Raw genomic sequence first — 24,633 nt, 5'->3', positions numbered from 1 at the left:
TTGAATTCAAACTGATATAAATATTATAAAGTAAACTGTTTTACCCAGGCTCAATTTCATAATTAATGCAGTTGAAAATAATGGTGTTTTGAAGAAGTGGTTTATGTCCAGGCCATTTCATGTCTGCTACTTGCAAGTGTATAATTAGTGGGAGAAATGACATTCACTTAACTAAGAAATTTAACAGCACACTGATTTAAAGTTGTGCACAAAACTCTGTGCATAATACCTACATCTAAATATTGAATGGCATCCTCATTAACACCACCAGTTTGTAGCGTTCTACAGAAATGCTGTGAGCTAGTCAGACTGATGTAGCATCCAATTAAGGTTGTTATGGATGGGGGAAGTCGGCAAGATTATCTTTATTCCATTCATCAGTTACTGAAGATGTACAAAAGTTATTTAGTGTAATCTTTCTACGTTAGCCATTGCACAAGGCAGAAAAAGACTGGAAAAGCGACAGACCTCATAAAGCATTGGGTATTTCAAGTTCCACTGTGATTGATCTCGGCTAAGATTGTGTGTTATGCTAAGAAGCTTTGATACAGCTATTGGTGGAAACTGCGGCCTTTTGTGATTAATACTGATGCTAAAGGTTAATATATTACTATTTCTGTTGTGCTGCTCAATTGCAGCACAATTTTAATTAATGACATTGAACTAAAGCCTCAGGTGACTGTCTGTGAGGAGTTTGCACATTCTCCCCGTGTCTGCGTGGGTTTCCTCCGGGTGTTCCGGTTTCCTCCGACAGTCCAGAGATGTGTAGGCTAGGTGGATTGGCCATGCTAAATTGCCCGTAGTGTTCAGGGGTGTGTGGGTTATAGGGAGATGGGTCTGGGTGGGACGCTTCAAGGGGCGGTGTGACTTGTTGGGCCAAAGGGCCTGTTTCCACACTGTAGGGAATCTAATGTAATCTAATTGAGCTCAAAAACACATGCAAGAGGATTCAGTCTGTATCGTCAAAACTGTGTTTGTTGTGGTCTGTTTCTTTGATAAGGCTAAAGTTTGTTATGTAAGAGTTGGAAGGCCGTGAGTTGCAGACTTCTTGTTGTTCGGGTGTGCTTTTGGGAGTCTCTCATCAAACAGAATAAAAACTCAGTTTTTTTCTTGGTAGTAAATTGTTGGCTTTGCCCAGGTCAGTAACAGGAAATGGGAGCTACCATGGGGTTCTTGCTAAATGGCACTTACAATATGTCAAAATCTGATCTTGGGAACCCCATTTTTGAGGATCCTATCCCATCCTAAACTGTTTCTCCGTATGCAGCCCTTTGGCGAAGGATTCCTGGAGATTCTTTCGTGAAACCGAATAATTGTTCATGATTGAGACCAGGGGCATTTAAACTACTGAACAATCCTTGCCGAATGCATTTCCACAAAAAAGAAGACAAAGGGGAACCTTTCACCTTATGCTGCCCTTTGCCTCTGGCTTTTTGTCACCAAGGCAAGTCCTCGTTGTACAGAAAATCATGGTTTTCCTTGCTATAAAGATTAGGACCATCTAATGTCACATTGCTACCATGTCCTTGTTAATCAAATCAACTTCCTCTACGTCCCTAGGTCAAGTCTTCAACTATCTTTAACTTTAAGTCCATTTCTCATTATGACCTTTATAAGCTAATATTGATCTTAAGCTGTATCTTCCCTTTATACTATTCAAATGTCCTTTATGATAAACTTTGATTTTCAAGCCCCATTAAAAACGCACTTTTATTTTGGCCCATCCACTCCCTCTCAAGCTTCTTGCGTGACCAAAGTGAATGTGTTTTCATCTCTCAAATCTTTGTTCCATTTTTCCTGAAACACCCTATAGTGGGGGAGGTGACAGTATGGTGGTCATGTCACTGGAGGCACATTGCTCAGGAGACAAGGATTCAAATGCCACTGTGGCAATTGGTGAAATTTACATTCAGTTTATAACATGTGTAATTTCAATAATCTCACGAATGGTGACAATGAAATTATCAGCAATTGTCATAAAAACCTATCTCATTCACCAATGTTCTTGAAGGAAATCTGTCATCTCTACTCAGTCTAGCTTACATGTGACTCCAGGTCTGCTGCAATTTGCTTGATTGTTACAAAGATAGTAGGAACTGCAGATGCTGGAGAATCTGAGATAACAAGGTATAGAGCTGGATGAACACAGCAGGCCAAGCAGCATTAGAGGAGCAGGAAAGCTGACGTTTTGGGCCTCGACCCTTCTTCAGAAAGGGTCTAGACCCGAAACGTCAAGCTTTCCTGCTCCTCTGCTGCTTGGTCTGCTGTGTTCACCCAGCTCTACACCTTGTTATCTCTCATTTGCTTGATTGTATTATTTTTACATCCCGAAGTGCTCTTAAATGTAACTGAATATTTGTTTTTTTTTCCCTCGTCACCAAATCACCATGACTTTTTTTTAACTATTAACAGCAACCAGTAAGTCACCCAGGTAGCCATTTGATTGACTCTTAACTACCAATTTGCATGTAGAATAACTGCAAAAAGTGCTGACTTTCCAGCAATAATCACGTTCCACTAATTATTCATCCCCAATTAAGTTTCTTTTTCTGAAAAAGCACTGAAACCACCCTCATCAGAATCACATAGGGTGTTTTCTGGGCTGTCACCGGTGCACTACCCCCTTCTCTCTATAGCTTTTGATGTGGTTGATCATGATCTTTTATTGTCCCTCCTTCATGAACTGGCTGAATGTGACTAACCATCTTATTTTTAATCCATCCATTAATAACCTGAGAATTACCTGCCATTGTTTTTCATCCCATTTCCACAGCCTTCATTTTGGGGTCTATTCATGCCCCTCCACTTTACATAATCCACAGTAACATGATGATTCCTAGCTCTATTCTATCACCAGCTCTCTTAAATTCTTTGCTGTCGTCGTCTTATTGCCACTTATCTGAATCCCAGTCCAGGTTGATCAGAAATCTCTTCCATTTAAATTTTGGGAAGATCAAAGTCAATAAATTGTGTCTCTGCCATCAACTTGTTTCCTCACTGCCCATTCCATTCCTCTCCCTGGCACTGGATCCACTGACCCAAAATGTTCACAAGCTTAGTGTCCTATTTGGTGCTGAATTTCCAATGTCATTGTTTGGGCAACACCTTACCCTCCACATTGCCAGCTGTGCAGTCAGTTATTGACATCCTCCTTGAGAAACCTTTGTGTTTTACCATTCTTATTTCTCTTTATTTGACACAACAGATTGTTTCAAACTGCTTAATAATTTTCATTTTCATATTTAAGGACAAATCTGGGAAATAAGAAATTATGCTGTTAGTATCAAGACTTTTCAATTTCTAAGTGCAGCCCAATGGCTCAGTGTTTAGCGCTGCTGTCTCAAAGTGCCAGGGACCTGGGTTGGATTCCAGTGACTGTCTGTCTGGAGTTTGCACATTCTCCCTGTATCTGTGTGGGTTTCAGCTGCATGCTCTGGTTTCTTCCCACAGTCCACAGACATGCAGGTGAGATGGATTGGCCATGCTAAATTGCCTTTGGTGTCCAGGAATGTGTAGGGTAGGCAGATTAGCCATGGGAAATGCAGGGTTACAGAGATAGGCTGGGGGTGGGGGGGGGGGGGGGGATGCTCTTTGGAGGGTTGATGTGGACTTGCTGGGCCGACTGGCCTGCTTCCACACTGTAGGGATTCTACGATTCTATGATTAACTCCATTTTGAGCAAACCTGCTGTCACACGTTCATTTAGCTTTAGCGCATCATTGTTGTTTTTCCACACGTTGACTTTAAAAAAACCAACAGACTTAAGTATTAACCTCATGATGATTGTGTGGATTTTCTGAACCAGTAAAGCTAGAGTGATGATATTGTTCACTTGGGGAACTGAAGGTAAAGTGATGGAAGTAAGTTGGCTGTCCATTATTCAATACACTCCATTTCACTCAGGTGGATCTGACAACCAGTCCTGGTTTTCTGCTCTCAATACACCCCACAATAGGACTTAATATGGCCTGTTTTTAGAACTATAGAGTCATTTGGCTTGGAAACAGACATTTCAGCCCAAATCGTTCATGCTGATGAGGTTTCCTAAACTGAAGTGGTTCTAGTTTCCTGCAATTGGCCCATATCTCTCTAAATCCTTCCTATTCACCTACCTGTTCAAATGTCTTTTAAATTTTGTAATCGTACTCACCTTTGTCAGTCCTCTAACAGCTCATTCCATACATGCACCATTCACAACTCTTGCAACCCAAAAGTTTCATGTTAGTGAAATTTAAGGTATTTTTTTGTTTTGGTTGCCGATGAATTAAAAATTGTTCAGAATTTACTTGTATATTTGTGTATATTGCAACTAGAATGATTCTTTTCAATACATTTATCCAAAGCTGTGATGTTGTAAGATCACAAGTTTATTTAACAAAGTTTTGCAGTTACGTCTTTTATTTGTGGTGTTACCTTAAATTATATGACCAGGAATATGATTTTAAAAGTCTCCCCTATAAAATCTATTATCACAGTCATAACTGTATTAATTGAATTGTCTAATGACGATCCATTATACAAGTCATTATTAGTCTCACTGCTTGCCGTAGCACGTCTCCAGTTTGTTGCAGGAGAATTTTTAGAAAAGGAATATCATGACTTCTCATGTAATACATTGTTTACTTTATCTTACTAATGTATGAGAGCAGACACCAGCTGCCTCCCACCATTCCACAAACACACACTCAGCCACATACTGTCTCTCTTCAGAACTTGTTTTTCAAAGTTTTCAAACACAGCCAAGTTGGGGGATGGCAGAGTTGGGTGGGCATGTGAGATATAGTATTAAATCAATCTTTAGTGTTATTGAGGAGATCTGTGCCTGATTTTTAAAAGGTATTCCTATGTAACTCCATTACATGCTATTATAAACATATAATTGAAAAGTGGACAAATAGGTTAGAACAAATTAGGAGAGCAAAATCATGAGTTATTTATAACCTTGAATTTCTCCGAAAGCATGTTACCAGAGCCTGGACTGATTTTTGGAAGTCATACAGAGATATCATACTTGAACATGTGGACTCTCTGACCAAGACTTTCCTAATAATTTCCAAAGATTTATGAGTGCAATTTTCTGTATAGTAGAAAAAAATCAAAGTATTGAAGAGGAGTCGAGAGGATGAATGTTTATAAGAGACTTGCTGTGATATATTTCTGAAATGTGCCTGATATTAATGTTTCTATCATGGTCTTTCAAATACTTCAGTACATTTCAAAAAGTAGAATTAATTTCTTCACACTGTTCCATTTGATTGATGCACCAAGTGAAACTTGAACGTGCACAGAGAGGTTATTTATGTGATAAAAGATGTATCCAAAAGTTGTTCTTCATTATAACTTTAATGACAAGTTTGTTTTATATTTCCTGCTTGTAATTCAATTACATTAGGGACACAAAATGATGAAGCCAGTGGATTGCCAAACGTATTTCTTCCAGCAGAGATAAATGAAACATTAATTTTAAGTGGGTTTTATAAGGTTAAGACAACTTCTTCCTATGTGCTGTGTATTACACTTTATCTCAGGAATGTATGCCTTTGATTTTTTAAAAAATCTGATCCTGCTTATCTTTTGTTCATGAAAGAAACTACCCCCAAATTCTTGGAAGTCATTGCAGTAAAACATTTAACCCCTTAGGACTCCCATTTCCTGTGCAGCTTTTAATTCAGACAGGTTTACTTAGATCTGACATCTGTGGAACTAGGATTTTGTAAATTGCTTGCGGAGATTTGGAAATACAGGAAGTGATAAGATTCTTACAGTGTAGAAGGAGGCCAATCAGCCCGTCATGTTTGCACCAGCTGTTTGAGCACATTCAATTATTGTCAATCTCTTGCCTTTTTGCTTTATGCATTGTTTAACTTTGTAAGTTGTTTCTAACCCTCTTGAAAGCCTCAACCAAAAATGTCTACATTTTCAGATAATGCATTTCCAAACTCTTACTCTTTGCTATGTGAAAAAGAATTTTCTCTCTTGCATTTGTTTCTTTTGCAAGCCCTTTTAAAATTATACCCTTTGGTTTTCTGCTTGCTTACAAGCTGGAGCAGTTTTTGCCTACGCTGTCTAGTTTCTACATGATTTCTTCATGAAAAATTCAAGCAAGTCTCCTGTTGACCTTCTAATCTCCAAGGAAATCTATGCCAACTTCTCCAATCTTTCCTTATAACTGAAATGTATTTCGCCTGGACCCATACTTGTAAACCTCTTCTGTGCTGTCTCCAATACATTCACATTGTTTCTACGGTATAGAGTCGAAAACAGTGCACAGTATTCAAGCTGAGATCAAACCAGTGTCCTATATATGTTCATCCTCACTTTGAGTACTCTATGCCGCTTTCATTGAAGCCTAGAATACTGTATGCTTTAGTGACAGCTCCCGCTATCTGCTGTGCAACCTTTAGTAGCTTGTGTATATGCCCATTTATGTCTCTCTGCTCCTGTATACCCTTTAGACAATACCCTTCGATTTATACAGTTGCTGCATGTTCCTTGTACTGATGTGTATCACTTCACATGTCTCCACATTGAACTTAATCTGCCATGTATCAGCCAAATTAACCAATATGTTATTACATTTTACAATGGTCTCTTCACAGTTTTGATCTTTGTAAGGTTTATGTCATCAGCAAACTTTGAAATTGTCCCCTGCAGTCTGAGATCCAGATAGAGAAAGAACAAAGAAAATTATAGCACAGGAACAGGCCCTTTTGCCCACCAAGCATGCTGCCCATCACAACTAAAACCCCCTACCCTCCAGGGACCACATCCCTCTATTCCCATCATGTTCATGTATTTGTCAAGATGCCTTTTAAAAGTCACTATAGCACCTACTTGCACTGCCTCCCCCCCCCCCCCCCCCCCCAACGCAGGTAGTTTCTGTGTAAAAAAACTTGTCATACATCACCCTTAAACACATGACCCCTGGTAACAGACTCTTCCCCACCTTGGGAAAAAGCTTCTGACTGTCCAATCTGTCCATGCCCTTCATAATATTGTAGCACTCTATCAGGTTGCCTCTCAACCTCCGTCATTCCAGTGAGAACAACCCAAGTTTCTCCAACCTCTCCTCATAGTTAATGCTTGCCATACCAGGCTACATCCTGGTAAATCTTTTCTGTACTCTCTCCATAGCTACCACATCCTTCTGGTAGTGTGGCGAACAGAATTGAACACAATATTCCAAATGCAATCTCACAAAGTTCTGTAAAGCTACAACATTACCTGCCAATTTTTAAACTCACTGCCCCAGCCGATGAAGGCAAGGATACTGTATGCCATGTTGACTACCTTCTCCACCAGCATTGCCACTTTCAGTGACCTGTGTACCTGTACACCCAGATCCCTCTGCCTATCAGTGCTCTTAAGGGTTCTGCCATTTACTGTATAATTTCCATCTGGATTAGACTTTCTGAAATTCATTACCTGACATTTTTCTGGATTGAAGTCCATCTGTCACTCTGTGCCCAAGACACCAACCAATCTATATCCTGCTGTAATCTCTGGTGGTCCTCATTGCTGTTTGCAATTTCACCAGCCTTTGTGTCATCGGCAAACTTACTAATCAGGCCAGTTACGTTTTCCTCGAAATCATTTAAATATATTACAAACAGCAAAGGTCTCCACACTGATCCCTGAGGAACGTCACAGCTCTCCATTCAGAAACACACCCTTCCACTGCTACTCACTGTCTTCTATGACCGAGCCAGTTTTTTTATCCACCTTGCAAGCTCACCTCTGACCTCGTGTGACTTTACTTTCTGTATTAGCATGCCATGAGGGACCCTGTCAAAGGCCTTACTGAAGTCTATGCAGACATCAACCACTGTCCTACCCTCATTGGTCATCTTTGTTACTTCCTCAAAAAAACTCAACCAAGTTAGTCAGACACGACCTCCCATTAACAAAACCATGTTACCTCTCAGTAATACACCCTCTTATTTCCAAGTGGAAGTAAATCCTGTCTTGAAGAATCCTCTCCAATAATTTCCCTACCATTGATGTAAGGTTCACTGGCCTATAATTAGCTGGATTATCCTTGCTCCCCCTCTTAAACAAAAGGACAGCATTAGCTATTCTCTAACACCTGTAGCTAGTGAGAATACAAAGATTTCTCTCAAGGCCCCAGCAATTTCCTCCCATGCCTCTTTCAGTATTTTGGGGTATATCCCTTCAAGCCCTGGGGACTTGTCTACCGTAATGTTTTTCAAGACCCCAATACCTCCTCCCTTTTGATCTCACCATGACCCAAACTATCTACACACCCTTCCCCAGACTCATCATCCACCAAGTCTTTCTCTATGGTGAATACTCACGCAAAGTACTCATTTAATACCTTGCCCATTTCCTCTGGCTCCACACATAAATTCCCTACCCTGTCCTTGAGTGGATCAACCCTCTGCCTGGCTACCCTCTTGCACTTTATATTTTATAGAAAGCCTTGGGATTTTCTTTAATCCCGTTGGCCAATGACTTTTCATGACCCCCTTTTAGCCCTCCTGAATCTTTTGACCTTTCCTTGTATTCCTCCTTTGCTTTGTGTGTTTCCAGTCTCCTAGCCTTGATAAATGCTTCCTTTTTCTTTTTGATTGGGCTCACAATATCTCTCATTATCTAAGGTTCCCAAATCTTGCCGTACTTATCCTTCATCCTTACTGGAACGTGCCGGTCCTGAGTTCCTAGCAACTTATACTTGAAAGCTTCCCAAAGACCGAATGTTGATTTGTCCTCAATCATCTGCCACCAATCTACATTCTTCAGTTCCTGCCAATTAGCCTTCCCCAATTTAGAACCTTCATCTGACAACTACACCCATCTTTATCCATCAGTACCTTAAAGCTTACTGAATTGTGATCACTGTTCCCATGCTGCTCCCCTACTGAGATGTCGACCACTCGGCCTGATTCATTCCCCAATACTAGGTCCAGTACAGCCCCTTTTCTGGTTGGACTATGTACATACTGTTTCAAGGAGCCTTCCCGGACACTCCTGACAAACTCGGGCCCATCCGAGCCCAAGCATGAAGTGAGTCTCAGTCAATATATGGGAAGCTAAAACCACCCAGGACACCAACCCTGTTACTTTTACACCTTGCCAAAATCTGCCTACATATCTGTTCTTCTATCTCCTGCTGGATGTTAGGAGGCCTATAGTCAACTCCAAATATTGTGATTGCACCCTTCCTGTTCCTGAGCTTTATCCATATTGCCTCGCTGTATGAGCCATCCGAGGTATCCTCCCACAATCCAGCTGTGATATACTCCTTAACAAGTAGTGCAATTCCCCCATCCCTTCTACATTTCCCTCTATGCCGCCTGAAACAGCTGTACCCTGTCAACGCTATAAGCTGCCAATCCTGTCCCTCTCTGAACCAAGCCTCAGTAATAGCAACATTATAACTGCAAGTATTAATTCAAGCTCTCAGTTCATCCGTCTTACCTGTTATACTTCTCGCATTGAAATAGATGTGCCTCAGTACACCAGACCCATTTTGTTTCACAACCTCACCCTTCCTCCTCTTCCTTAGAGCCTTACTGGTCCTATTTTCTAGTTCCCTTTCAGTCAATTCACATTTGCTTTGGTTCCCACCCCCTGCCGAGCTGGTTTAAATCCTCCCAAGTGACACCAGCAAACCTCCTAGCCAGAATATTTGTGCCCCTCCAGTTTAGATGAAACCTGTCCTTCTTGTCCAGGGCCTCCTGCCCCAGAAGAGGTCCCAATGGTCCAGATATCTGAAACTCTTCCACCTACACCATCTGTTTAGCCATGTGTTGAGCTGTACTATCCTCCCATTTCTAGCCTCAGATAATTTATATATAACTGGAAAAGTGAAGGCCCCAGTACTGGCCCCTAGGGAACTCTGCTATAAACCTTCTTCCAACCTGAAAAATACTTATTAATCATTACTATGCTGCCTATTCCTCAGCCAATTTTGTATTCACTTTGCTACTGTCAGTTTTATTCCCTAATCTGTAATTTTCTGCACAAGTCTATTGTTTGGCACTATTTAAAATGTCTTTGGAGATCTATGTATACATTATATACAATACTTCCCTCTTCAACCCTCTCTGTAAGGATTTGAAACAACTCTCGAAAATTAGTTAGGTGGGATTTTCTCTCAACAAGTCCATGCTGCCACTTCTTAAGCCACAGTTTTAATGTGACTATTCATTCTATGCCAAATATTTGCCGATTGTTTCCAGAAGTTTTTCCCATGATACAAGTTAAACAGCATGGCTTGTACTTGTTGGGCCAATCTCTTTTTTTTGAAAATAGGGACAAGAATAGGCCATTCAGCCCCTCCAGCCTTCTTCACTATTCATTGTGATCATGGCTGATCTGTGGACCAACTGCATGTACCTGCCTTTGGCCTATTTCTCCTTAATACGTTTGCTTAATTTAAAAACAAATCTTAGATTTAAAATTAACAACTGATCCAGCATCTGCCATTTATGGAAGAGAGTTCTGAAACCATTTGTGTGTAGAAGTGCTTCCTAACACTTCTACTGAATGGTCTGGCCCTAATTGTCAGACTATGCTGCCTAGTTCTAGAATCCACAACCAGTGGAAATCAATTACCAACTCTGCCTTTCCTTTTCACATCTTGAAGACTTTGAATAGTCCACGCTTCAAGCTTCAGGCCTAGTTTGTATTGATCTCTCCTCATAACTTAACCTCTAAAGTCCACATGGTACACCAAGTGGGATCTAACCAGCGTGTTTTATAACAGCAGCATGATGTTTGCAATTTTCTATCCTTTGGTGTCACATTGGATCAAGAGAAGTTTGAAAGATTATTGTCAGTGCTCTGCAGTTTCTACTGTCATTTATTTCAATATCTTTGGATGCATCTCATCCAGTCCCAGTGCCTTATCAACTTTGAATATCAGTAGTTTGTTGAATGCCACTTCTTTATCAATTTTAAAATATTTTAGAGACAGAATTTTCTCCTCTATCACCAAGATCTGGGCAGCTTTACCTTGTAAGTAAAGACAGAAGCAAGGTGTTATTATCGCTCATCAACGATGCCTCTTGCCTCTATGTGTGATTCTCCCTTGTGGACGCTATTTGTCTCCAGTCCTGCTTTCAGTACCCTTTCCTTATTGACGTTGTTGGGAAGGCTTTGGGATTTCCCTTTATGGTAGTTACCAGTCTTTTTTTGTAATCTTTCTTTGCTGCTCATATTTGTTTTTTCACCTTCTGAACCTCTGCATTCAGCTTGGCTCTCAACCATATTTTCTACATGACACCTGTTACAAGTCCACCTTTTCATCTTTAACTTGATTTCTATGTTTTCTGTCATCCAGGGCTCCATGGATTTGTTTGTCCTACTTTTCTCTTGTGACAGGTTAAAACTTGACTGTGCCCGAACTATCTCTTCTTTGGAGGTAACCCATTTTGGTAGCCACTGCTTTTCCTGCGAACCTTCAGTTCCAGTCTATCCAGCCCAGCTCTGTTTTTGTTTCATTTGGTGTTGATTCTTCACAAGTTTACTTATCCTCCTAAATTGGATTGACCAATATCATTTTCCACCAAAATCCTCAACCTTACGATGTAATGATCGGTGTCCCCTGAATGATCTGCACTGCCACTTGATCTATTTGGCCTACCTTGTTTCCAAGAACCAGGTCCGGCAATGCATCCTTTCTTACAGCATTGGATACGTACTGCTGTAGGAAATTTTCAAGAATGCAATCTAGAAACACTTGTTCCTTGCTCCTTAAGTTATCAATATCCCTCTCATTATATGAGTAACTAAAACTCCCCTGTTACAAGCATTTTATGATGTTTGCACTTCTTTGTGATTTCCTTTCAGATTTTTTTCATGTTTGTATTTACCATTAGCTGGTGGTCCATATATTACACAAAACAATGTAATTGCATCCATCTTATTCCTGAACTCTACTCAAATTGAGTCTGTCCAGCATTCAAAGCACTGACTTTCTCCAGTACGATAATGTTCTCCTTAACCAAAATCACCACATCTCCTCCTTTTGTTTTCTTTCCAATCTTCTCTGAAGACATTGCACCCAGGAGCATTGAACACCCAGGTCTGGCCTTCATTAAGCCAGGTTTTTCTATCACCACAACATCATAATTCCACACGTCAATCTGTGCCTGTAACTCCCCAATCTTGGTTATTAACCATACTTTGTGCATTCATGTACATGCGGTATAACCCAGACTCAGACTTCATTATGTTCTCCCTCACTCCAAATGAACCTATTAGTTTATTATTTTGTGCACCCTAATATTACCTTTTAATCATCACTTCTGATCCCACACCATTGCTGAGTTTAAACTCTCTCTGACCCTCACAGAGGTGTTCATCATTTGCAGTGTTTCACAAGTACATTATAAAATGATAATATTAATTGTGCAGAGCTGGGTTTAACAGATGGAAAACCCATCCAACTACTTTATGATGCACTTCTCACGATTGATGGACACTGTCTGTCAACAGTGTTCCACCGGTCTTTTATCCACAGCCGTAGCCACTACTGATGGTTCAAAAAAAAGAGCTGAGATCCAGCTAAGAGAAGTAGGGGTCCTCCTGCAAGAAGGAAAGTTTCTTTGTTGAGCTCTTCAGAATGCTGTTTGAACAAATGGCTAGAGTTATGTCCTGCTGAGGATCAATTCTAGCCATGTGCAACAGCAATGCTTAAAACAAATAACTGCAGCACAAAAATGTGAATAGGTTTCTAAACAAGAAGATCATAATTTAAGATTCTGTTCCAACCCATCAGACATAACTGGTTTAGCACATATGTTAACATTACTGAAAGATCTTCTTTAGCTGACAGTTGATGTAAACAAAATACTTATTTTGAGAGGGAATTACATTATGACTCGTCACTGGATTGGAGTTTTTTTTTGTTCATGTCTCTAATGCTTTGGTTCTATTAAAATTATATGTTTGTAACTCAATTGGATAAGAGATGATAGACTAAAATGATCTACCAACCGAATTCTCAACTAGAAATAAAACAGTTTGAATCTTCTTGAATCAATTAATCGAAGAATGTACTTTATCAGAATCTCTGTGTTAAAAGTTTCAAAAGGACCATCAGTTTAAGAAAAGAAATGGTACCGCACACATTTTGCATTTTCTTGTTTGTTTTTCATTCGACCATCTCAACATCAGCAATCAGCTGCCCATGGTTGTAGGCACAAACATGAAGCATCTTCTTTCTTTATTTATTTTTCTTTCTTTCCTTCTTTCCTCCTTTCTTTGTTTTCTTCTTTCTATCTTTCTTTCTTTGTTTCATTCTTCCTTTCATTCTTTCCTTCTTTCTTTCTTACCTGCTTTCTTTCTTTCCGTTTTCCTTCCTTTCCTTCTTCCTTTCCTTCCTTCTTTGCTTCTTTCCTTCTTCCTTTCTTTCTTTTCTTATTTATTTATCAGGTAGAAATACAAAACCTGACTCCTGGCAGATGTCTTCCTGCGCAGAAACATCTGATTTTTAGCACTCTAAGACTGTGTTTTTGAACCTTGGTATGCTAGTGAGAGAGATTGTCCAGCCTAAAAATACTTCCAGTTGACCTGTTCGGACGGTGGAAAACATTGGCATGGTAATATTTGTCCTGAATAATGTTGTGAAAGTCGGCATGTCATCTGCAATGAATATATGACATCTACTCACTTTTAACATTTAAAGCAAAAATGATGGCAATTAATTCAGTCTTCCTAATGAAAGTAATAATCACTTCTCAGAATCTTCAAAATAAGCACAAATCTGACATAAAAATGGAAAATGCTGAAAATGCAGAGGTCGGTCAGTAGTTATAAAGAGAAAAGGCAGGCTATGAAATTTCAGGTGTTACGTGTTATCAGAATTACTTCATCAGATTTGTTCAGAAAGCCATTATGTACATGTGAAATGTTGACTTGCCCTTTCTCCTCAAAGACATTGCGTGTTATCTGCTTATATTTTCCCATCATTTTTCATTTCTCCAATGTTTCAATAAGTTGTTTTCTTCTTCTGAATACTATTGTTTTAGGTACAGCAGATATGATTTTTGATGAGTGAGGACTGAATTCAAACATGAAGTTTGAATTCTTATTTTCATTGATATAGTTGAGCTGCTTCCAAGCCTATTACACATTTACGTTGGCTGGAAACTCCTGTAATTCCATGAGTTATATGGTATGGAAACAGTCCAGTTGACTCATGGATTCCATGCCAGTATTTATGCTTTACTCAAGCTTCCTCCCACTTTTTCTCATCTAAATCTACCATCAATTCCAACGTTCCCTCATATACTTGTTTACCTTTCCCTGACATGCAATTTTAGAAGTTTTACTTTTAAAATTAACTGTTAGAAGCAGATGACAAAGCAACATTTTAGAGAAATTAACAGCGTTTTTTTTAAGAAAACAAGATGGAAAACCAGCCAGAAGATCTGATTAAAGCTACTGTTTTCACAATTATCGTGACAGGTTATGACATATGCAGTTAAAGTCCTTTTTATTACACTGCATTAAATAATTTACAACAAGCTAAAGACTTTTGCACTGCAACTTTGTGTTTGCAGCTTTGAAAATGAATAGTCTGTTGACCTGACATTGTTACTAAAGTCAATATTGAAACGCCGTTCTACGAAGATCTGCCCTGCTCTGCCTGATCTTGGCTCTCATTGGATGCTGCAGTTAGACAGAATGGACGATCAAGCTCTTAATTTCACATCTCATCTGAAAGACAGCACCTACTACAGTGCAGCATTCCCTCTGTACTGTACTATTGAAATGGGAATGCGACTTGCAAGCACAACCTTCAGGCTCAGATTCAGAGATGAATATCAAAACTGAGCCACAGTTGGGCCCTTTTGACATAAATGCTCATTGATTCAGGAGATCGCTCTTAACCACTGGGATCTTAGAATATGTTTGAGAGCTATGCATTATATGCACATTTGATGAAAGAGAGGCAGGCCCGTGACCTTGGGTCTATCATACGACGGTCATCATTCTCTTCACCAGCAACATTTGGGATGATATTCTGGCTTTTCCTTTGCTATAGAAGAATGAACAATGAGCAATCACACAAGCAAGGTGATTGGCTTCTGTTGTATTTTCAGCCATATCTAGGATTGGTTGTGCAACTGAAACTAAAAATAGCAGATTCACTTGTTAGCATCTTCTGGCCTGTGCACAGCCTCAGCACTTGTGCATTGCTCAGCATGCAGTAAAGCTGCAATTAATTACTAATAGGCAGGCTTAACAGCTTTCAGACCACTACTGGCAAAATCATAACTGCGGGGACAAGAGTGTGACTGTTCTCAGCTGTCATCACTTATTCAGTGGCCCAGATCTCAACATTAAAGAAAAATGAAACTGAACTTAAAAGTGTGCACAGACCCATTAGCAGTTTTAGCACCAGCAGGTTCTTTGGTGTCTGGAGGGTGAGTGCCATGATTAGGGACCACATAGGTCACAAGAGAGACAGTGTTAAGTTTCAGCAGATGTGAGATTTGTTCACTTACGGCAAATTGAACCTCGCACTGCCTGTCCTGGAATCTTCAACCACCGTTTGAATCCATTGGTAGCAGCAGGCTTCTGGGTGCAATTATTAGTGATTTGTGATACATATAAGTTTAAAATGGAAAACTTGTGTGTTTGAGACAATGCGGTCTCTTTACTTGGTTGGCCTGTGACTCTACACAGATTGCAGTTTTGAAATGATCAAACACAATGGGTACCTGACATGTGAATGGGACAAAAGATCACCTATAACCAGGTTTGATGGATTTTAAAGGTTGGGAGTCAACAGCAGCTCTATGTTGCCACAGTGACCAGGCTAGTAAAATGAAAGAAAAACATCTTAGCGTGGAAATTCAGGTACCTCTGCTCCAGTACTGTGGCGCAAGGCTTCCATGTAAAATGTCTGCCCTCACCCTGACCCCATCAAAAACCCCGGGGATGTAATCATTGGAATAATAGAGGTAGGCAGCCACACCATTAACTATCACCACTAGAGCATCTGGCTCAGTGGGGCAGGAGAATTTTAAAACAACATGTTGTGGCTCCTTTGGGGAGAAGTGGGGAGTTCACCTCCACTGAGGCTCCCAATTAAAACTGTTTGAATGCTTCAATACCCTTGTGCTACACAGATGAGCACAGGGAATCCATTGTTTATTTTCTCCATAGTATGAGAGAGTACAATGTTCTCAGTATTTTATTATTTACGATTTTATTTGTCTTTATTTATTTATTTTTCCTTTATTTCTCCCCTTTTCTCATGCTTCCCTCTAAAAATCTAATAGTGAGGTAACTTGTTTCTGGAACCCCATTCTCAAATAAAGATAATGCCAACAGGAGGTGTACATTTTACTTTCATACTTTGCACTTCCAAGGGAAGCCCCACTTCTTTGCATCAAACAGGAAAGTACGTAGAAATAACTGTGAACAAACAACAGGGAAATATAAAGCATATGTGAGATGTGTAAGGTCAGTTTTGCGAATGGGTTGCTTTGACTTCTGTGTTGCAATTCCTGTTGTTTCTAATCTACATAAATCACTTTGATACTTAAACCAAATGTAGACTTGTTAAATGTCATAGCAGCATTGAAATTGGGACAGTGGTAGATATGGTGAAGAATTAAGTCTACACCGGGGCTGAGTCTTGTTTTTTGGTTGAGCCCAACTTGTGTTGAGTTTTTTTTTGGGAGGGTTTGTCATCACCAAACCTGTATCTGACCAAACTTGGCTCATTAATTACCTACCATACCCCTGTGGCATTTCTCATGCCTGAGTTCTGCCAGAGCAACCCCCCTCCGCCCCCTACCCCCCCCCCCACACACAAACACACACACACACACACACACACACACACACACACACACACACACACACACCCCTCCATTCTTGGAACTATTTGTCATTCAGCAGATGTCCTGGAATTCATTGACATGCCTTGCATCCCTGACATACTTAAAAGCCCATTGTGCGTCTGGCCAACATCAGTTAAGCTGCCCTGCACAGTTCCCTGACATTTACCCTGCACATGGCGGACATGAGTATCGAAGCACTCAAACAATTTTAATTGGGAGTCTTAGTCAGGTAAACTCCCCACTTCTCCCCAAAGGAGTCACAACATGTTGTTTTAAAATTTTCCTGCCTCACTGAACCAGGTGCTCTCATGGCGATCCTGCTCGGATGTGTGGTGCCAAAGTGAGGGTTGCTCTTTACTCCTCCCTCCCCAGGACTAGCAGTAGAGGCATTGACACTTGAACCATGCCAGCCCAGTCTCGGTTTGCCACTCAACCTAGCATCTCAAACAACTAGAGGAATACCAGAATTGAAGAAAGAATATCAATGTCTTTCTCCACTCTGTGAGCACATGTCACCATTTCTCTCTTATGCCTCCACCTACAACTGTACTCACCTCTATGAAAATTCATACTGTACCACCCTCATTCTTGCATGCAACATCTTCTCAAATGCTTTCACTTGCCTCAGCCAATACCACTAACACTGCACCACTATGACTCAATCAGGATACCTCCCCACTCGCATCAAGAGTTACAGCTGTACTAGCCACTTTCATCTTCCTTGATACCTGCCACTCTTTCATTTCATGAGGTAAATGACCCCTACTAGGGCACAAAGAGTCCCAATGGTTAGTATCTGCATTGTTTGGCTCCACACCTCTTCTGTGGAGAGAATCATGACTGTGATGGACATAATGCAAGGTGTGGATGGTCTGAGGACATCCAGATAGATACAGAGTGAGTGAGCGCTGTAACAGCAATTAAGTGCTTGAAGATTCAGCTTGGTGCATTGAAGTGAAGAAGCATCCTGTGTAAATGGATTGGAGATGTGCCATGAGCGTTTTCAGATCATATCGAATGCTTGTGGATGGGAGGTGCAAGTGGTTGGTTCCAACAGAGCATGCCCTGAGATCCCGCTGCTCGGTTTCCAACTTGGAGGTGGATCAGAGCCAACAGTGAGCTGAATCTGCCAAGTACCTGCTCTGCTTTCCTTGTCAAGTTTTCCCTGATGTTTTATTTGACATGTTTATGGTAATAAAAAAGTCTGAATGTTAATGAAGTGAGTTGTGCTATTAATAAGGTGTTTCACAAATAGTAATGACCAACAATTGGCATATTGCCGCTGCCTGAGAAAAAAGAACTTGCCACGCTGCCTGTGAAAATGTGATATGAACTTCTCTGCGCTTGTCACTCGTCGCATCTTGCCGTAGCCGAGGTTACTCAGACTCCTATAAGGTTCCACCCAGAGAAATATTAAATAATATTTTAATGAAAAAATATACTGTATGTGATGCATATGATAAGTGTGATTGATTTTTCAGAGTTGAAAAGTTACATACGTAGGAGTTATATATCTATTACACTCAATGCTGGTAATATGAACAAGCTGTTTTACATGTTCAAAGTAGTACTACCTCTGCTGAGATTTTAAGATCAAAAACATAGGAGCCAAAGTAGACCATTCAGCCCACAGAGTCTGCTCCACCATTCAATGAGATTTTGGCTAATCTGATACTGTTCAACTGCACTTTCCCGCCCTTTCTCCATAACCCTCGATTCCCTTAAAAGGGAATAAAACTGTCTGTCTAAGCCTTGGATATTCTTTATGACCCAATTTTAGCAGCCCCTTGATGTGCAATAAAGAATTTCCACATAATCACAACCTTCGAGAAACAAAATTCCTCATCATCTCAGTCTTAAATGGGTGACTCCTTATTCTGAGATTATGCCTTCTGGTCCTAGACCCATAGAATGGGGAAACAGCTTTTCCACATCTACCCTGTAAAATCATCTGAGGTTCATGTATGTTACAATAGAGTTGTCTCTCATTCTTCTATATTCCAATGAGTTTAGCCCTAATATATTCAAACTCTCCTAATAAAACAGTACTTCCACACCTAGTATTAGTGAAACTTCTCTAGATTGCCTACAATGTCCCTTAGACAAGGGACCCAAAGCTGTTCACAGTACTCCAGCTATGGTCTTGACTAGTGCCTTGTACAATTTTAGCAAAACTTCCCTAATTCTATTCTCCATTCCCTTTGAAATAAATGGAAATGTTACAGTTGTCTTCCCACTGAACTTGGATGCTAGCATTTTGTGATTCATTGGTAAGGACTGCTAAATCTCAGTGTTCTATAGATTTCTGTATTCTTTTTCCATTTAAATAATGTTCAGCTCCTCTATTCTTCCTGCCAAAGTACATAATCTCATATGTTCCCACACATATTAATTTGTTAAGTTTTTGCCCACTTAATTAACCTGCCTATATCCCTCTACGGATTCTCTGTGTAATCCTCACCACTTGACCTTCCCACCTATTTTTGTGTCATCCACAAAACATGGTTATAGTACATTCATTTTCCTCATCCAAGTCATCGATATGTATTGTAAATAATTGTGGCCGTTTACTGATCCTTGTGGAAGCACAGGTTGTTATCCTGAAAATGCCTCATTATCCCAAATCTGTTTTCTATTAATTACCCAATTGTCAATGTGACATTATATAATTTCTGTAGATCAGACGCCATTGAAGAAAATAGTTGCGAATTTCCCAAGTGAAGGATGCCAAATTGCTTGGGCTTGGTATGTACTGGAAAACTGGGTTAGTTAAAGTTCACACCCATACAGGAAGCCAGTCAGTTTTCCCCCAGTGGGCTTGGTTACAGACTGAGGAAAATTGCAAGTCGATTATAAATATGCTGTACTGTGACCAGCATTGGTCATCACACTGTGGCCCAAGGCAGGCTGAACTGAAGGCCCAACATCTGATTGGCCAGATAACACCAACTTGAATAAATAAACGTCAAAAATACAAACCTTGCTGCAAGCAGTGTTGGTGTGGGAGTAAAGTATCTGGATTTCAGAACATTTAAAGGAATTTGGACACTTGAAGATTCATAGCCACATGGGGAACCAAAATCCTTAAAACATTTAGAAATCATTTAATGTTATGTTATCTTTCCAAAATCTATAATGGGACATGTGCACAAGTGATGTGGTGGACCTTTTCCAATAGTGTGCTGGTTGAGGTAATGAATATGGCCATTGTATGAAAGACATGGGTTATCCATCCATGATGTGGGTGAGTCAGACTTAGCAGGAGTTGGCAATGAGACTAACCACTGTGTGATAACATACTTTGGATGCCGGGAAAGATGGGAGAAAAAAATGGTGTGCCGTAAGGAATCTGTCAAGGCAAGATTATCGCATAGCGACAGGTACCTAGTAAATGACTCAGAATTGTGGGCCAGATAGCATTTAGCATTTAGCATCAACCTGTTCCTGATTTACTGCTCACCATTGCCAAGCTCTCACAATTTTAGTTTGTAAGAACTCTCATATACCTTTACTTCAAAGTGTCAGGGAAGTGCACCAGAGGCATGTATTTACATAGTGAAGAGTAAATTCAAAACAGATATTGAAAGCAAATTATTTTCTCAAAGAATCATAAATGTTTGGAGAAGTTCACAGTCAGGTTGACAGAGGCAAAATATTAGAGGTATTTATTTAAAATACAAGTGAATGTTAACACGGGACGCTTGGGATACTAGAAGGATGAATTTCAATTGTTTGCTTTTCTTTTCTTCTTAATAACAACCAGTTAAAATGATGGTCCTCCATTACTTGCTTACTGTTTGAAAGATCCTCAAAGAAGGTAATAACATAAGGTATGGTGTAGGGAAAATTATGCTATTGTTTTCACTGCAGAGTCTACACCATATTCCAGGTGTAAGATGTAAGATTTTCTCACAGATATATTACTTGTACTCTATTGGTTTGCAAACAAGGATTAATGATGAACAGGGATTTCACAGTTGCATATAAATCAAATTACACTTGTAGTAATGAATCAAAAGGAATCCTGTTTTTAAGCAATTCGGTGTGTCAGGCTTTGCATTTATTAAATGGTTGTGCAGTTGGATGTCACTGTTGAAAGATTTCCCATCGTCTTCATCAAATGAATCATTACTCAAATGTAGTTGTTAGTGATTTCCCATAGTTTTTTTTAAAGTCTATTATTTCCAATGAGTTTCAAAAGCTGATAGTTGTAGCTACAAGATTTGACTTTGTAAAATTCATTTATTCATAACTGGAAGAGATGGGCAGTCTGTCAGGGAGTGGAATTGAGTTTTGGACTGTGTTTTCTGTAAAAACAGATTCTGACTGTTGACGTTACAAAGTGAAGATTCAAAAGTTCCCTGCCTAACCACCCATAAGCAGTTCTTCGAAGTTCAATGAATAGAAAGCTGTTTATGAGTATTTGAGAGAAGTTTACAGAAACAGCACCTCATATTTCGCTTGGGAACCCTGCAGCCCACTGGTATCAATGTGGACTTCATAAGCTTCAAAATCTCCCCTCCCCCAACGGTATCGCAAAACCAGCCCAGCTTGTCTCCGCCTCCCTAACCAGTCCCTCCTCCCACCTCAAGCCCCACCCCCATCTCCTACCTCCTCGCCTCATCCCGCCCCTTTGACCTGTCTGATTCTGAAATAAATAGGGAGAGAGGGAGACGTGGCCAGAAGATAGATAGAGGAGAAGATAGGTGGAGAGGAAACAGACAGGTCAGAGAGGTGAGGGTGGAGCCAGTAAAGGTGGGTGTAGGTGTGGAGTTAGGGAGGGGATAGCTCAGTCCAGGGAGGACGGACAGGTCAAGGGGGTGGGATGAGGTTAGTAGGTATGAAATGGGGGTGGGGCTTGAGGTGGGAGGAGGGGATAGGTGGGAGGAAGGACAGGTTAGGGAGGTGGGGACGAGCTGTGCTGGTTTTGGGATGTGGTAGGTGGAGGGGAGATTTTGAAGCTTGTGAAGTTCACATTGACACCATTGGTCTGCAGGGTTCCCAAGCGAAATATGAGTTGCTGTTCCTGCAACCTATGGATGGCATCGTTGTGGCATTGCAGGAGGCCCAGGATGGACATGTCATCTAAGGAATGGGAGAGGGCGTTGAAATGGTTCGCGAATAGGAGATGCAATTGTTTGTTGCTGGCCAGGCATAGGTGTTAAAAAAGAGACTATGCTCGGCTCGCAACAAACAACTGCACCTCCCAGTCGCAAACGATTTCAACTCCCCCCCACCCCCAACTCATGGGATGACATGTCCATCCTGGGCCTCCTGCAGCGCCACATCGATGCCACCAGAAGATTGCAGGAACAGCAACCCATATTCCGCTTGGGAACCCTGCAGCCCAATGGTATCAACGAGGATTTCACAAACTTCAAAATCTCTCCTCCCTCTAACACATCCCAGCTCGTCCCCGCCTCCCTAACCTGTCCCTCCTCCCACCTATCCCCTCCTCCCACCTCAGGCCCCACCCACATCTCCTACCTACTAACCCCATCCCATCCCCTTGACCTGTCCGTCCTCCCTGGACTGACCTATCTCCTCCCTACCTCTCCACCTACACTCACCTTTACTGGCTCCATCCCCACCTCTTTGATCTGTCTGTCTCCTCTCCACCTGTCTTCTCCTCTATCCATCTGCTATCTGCCTCCCCCTCTCTCCCTATTTATTTCAGAACCCCCTTCCCCTCCCCATTTCTGAAGAAGGGTCTAGGCCTGAAATGTCAAGCTGTCCTGCTCCTCTGATGCTGCTTAGCCTGCTGTGTTCATCCAGCTCTACACCTTGTTATCTCAGATTCTTCAGCATCTGAAGTTCTTACTATCTCTGTTTATGAATCTCACTGGCTTTATCTGAGTAAGCTGATCAACATCTTCAGAAAATCAGTCCAGAAACCATCATCTGTATGTGGAACAACACATTATGAAAACCACTTCAGTATTCCAGCCAGTTTTATTTTTCCTTTCCTCTTCCTTATCGCTTAACTTTATCCCTTGTCTGACTATTGCGTGAATGGAGCTGAAAAGAAACATTTTTGGATTTGAAGCGTCAACCAGTGAAAATACTTTGCTGTTTAATTTTGCTCTACTGAATTTATTAAATTGTTAATAAATTGTTAAGTCTTTAGCGGTGTCGGGGATTGTTATTATTTGCAAATCTGGGATCGGTTACTTAAAAAATCTGGTTAGGAATCATTTGGGTCAATTTTGAGAGTCTTTTAACATTTTAATTTTACTATGTTGAGAATACAGAGGTAGAAAGGCTGTTTAGTTCAATTGCCCATCTGGACATTGTAATATCATGCAGCAATTCTCAAGTCTGTTTAGATGCTGGATTTCCCAAATTTGGAGAAGTCTGATTGATGAAGATTAAATCTGAAACACAATTAACATCTGAGGCATGCAACCTCAGTAAAATACTTGAATGAACAACCTACCTACTGCATGCAGGCTGGTAGCCTGTTCATTGAAATAGCAGGTGGTGTGCTGTTGACATGGGTTGAATTTAGTTTTAAAGTATTTACTTATTAGTGGCTGACCTGGCGAAAATCCAATGTTACATTCATGGATAAAGGAAAAATACTGTGAATGCTGGAAAAACTGAAACAAACTTGGAAAATGCTGGAAAAATTCAGTGGGTCTGCAGCATCTGCAGGGAGGAAAACAGACTTCATATTTCAAATCTTGTATGACTTTTCTTCTTAACTAATCTAATCTGTTCCCTTCTATGTGATGAACCCACATTACGTGTTCTCTTCAGTTTCTCCTAAACTCGGATACAAGCTCATTCATATTTACTGCTAACATGAACTCAGTTTTGAATGGTGTTTACTCTATAAAAAGGGGAGCACTGTAGGGAAAAAAAACATTATTGTTGTACTCCCTGCAAAGAGTGGTATCTGTTGGTGTTTCCCAGTACTATTGAGCTTTGCCCTGTTTCACAATTAGCTGGCCCATTTTAAATAGGATCCATCCACTATGTACACATGGTTCATATTTCCTGAACCAGCATGGATTCCTTTTTACTTAATCATTTTGAAATCCATCTGCCTTTCTTCAGCTTAGCACTTACTGTATTCAGTTTGTTTTAATCTTATGAACTTTAGTTATTCTAATCACCTGGCCACATCTGGGTGCCACCAGGACGTTTCGTAATGAGTACATCCCAAAGTATGGTGTTTTAAAAGAGTAGGGAACCTAGAACAAATTATGATGAAGCTTTATGGAGTATTTTGACATGCTGAAATGTCACAATTGACTATACAATGTTTTGTTGTGTGGTGACTTTTTATGAATGTAGAGATTTGGAATGTCATCTTCTTTCTGCTCTCCTTTTTCACAATAAATGTCTTTTCCCTTTATTTTGCAAATTGTCTTTTCCTTTTGTTTCTCCTTTACTGCACTCACCTCAGATCAATAACTCATTGTTGGGTTTTATTTTAGTGTGTTATATTTAGCTTCTGGTGTCTTTCCCAGATGTCCATTCTTCATACATTGGCTAAACTAAGTGTGAACTTTTCATTCAATGACTGAAGGTAATCGCTGCCAACACAAAGCTACTTTTTTCTTTGATTTCTATGTAATTGTATTTCAAACAGGAATTGCTGGATAATTATAAAAAAGAGCAATCCTGAGAAAATTTCTTCCTCTTCCCAACCCAACCCCCTGAGTTGCTGAGGCCAATTTTCATGTTATAGAGTCATAGAGATGTATAGCATACAAACAAATCCTTTGGTCCAAATCATCCGTGCCAACCAGATATCCTAAATTTAGCTGGTTTTCATTTGGCACATATCCCTCCAAACCCT

General features: G+C 40.4%; 1 protein-coding gene across 4 annotated transcripts in view; it reads left to right on the top strand.

Annotated features, from left to right (window-relative positions):
- prdm5 (PR domain containing 5) overlaps window positions 1-24,633 on the top strand; it is a 295,357-nt gene that overhangs the window by 221,361 nt on the left and 49,363 nt on the right. The window lies entirely within an intron of this gene.

The sequence above is a fragment of the Stegostoma tigrinum genome, chromosome 1 (genome assembly GCF_030684315.1).
Source record: "Stegostoma tigrinum isolate sSteTig4 chromosome 1, sSteTig4.hap1, whole genome shotgun sequence".
Taxonomy (NCBI): domain Eukaryota; kingdom Metazoa; phylum Chordata; class Chondrichthyes; order Orectolobiformes; family Stegostomatidae; genus Stegostoma; species Stegostoma tigrinum.
This window is presented reverse-complemented; position numbering and strand designations above follow the sequence as displayed.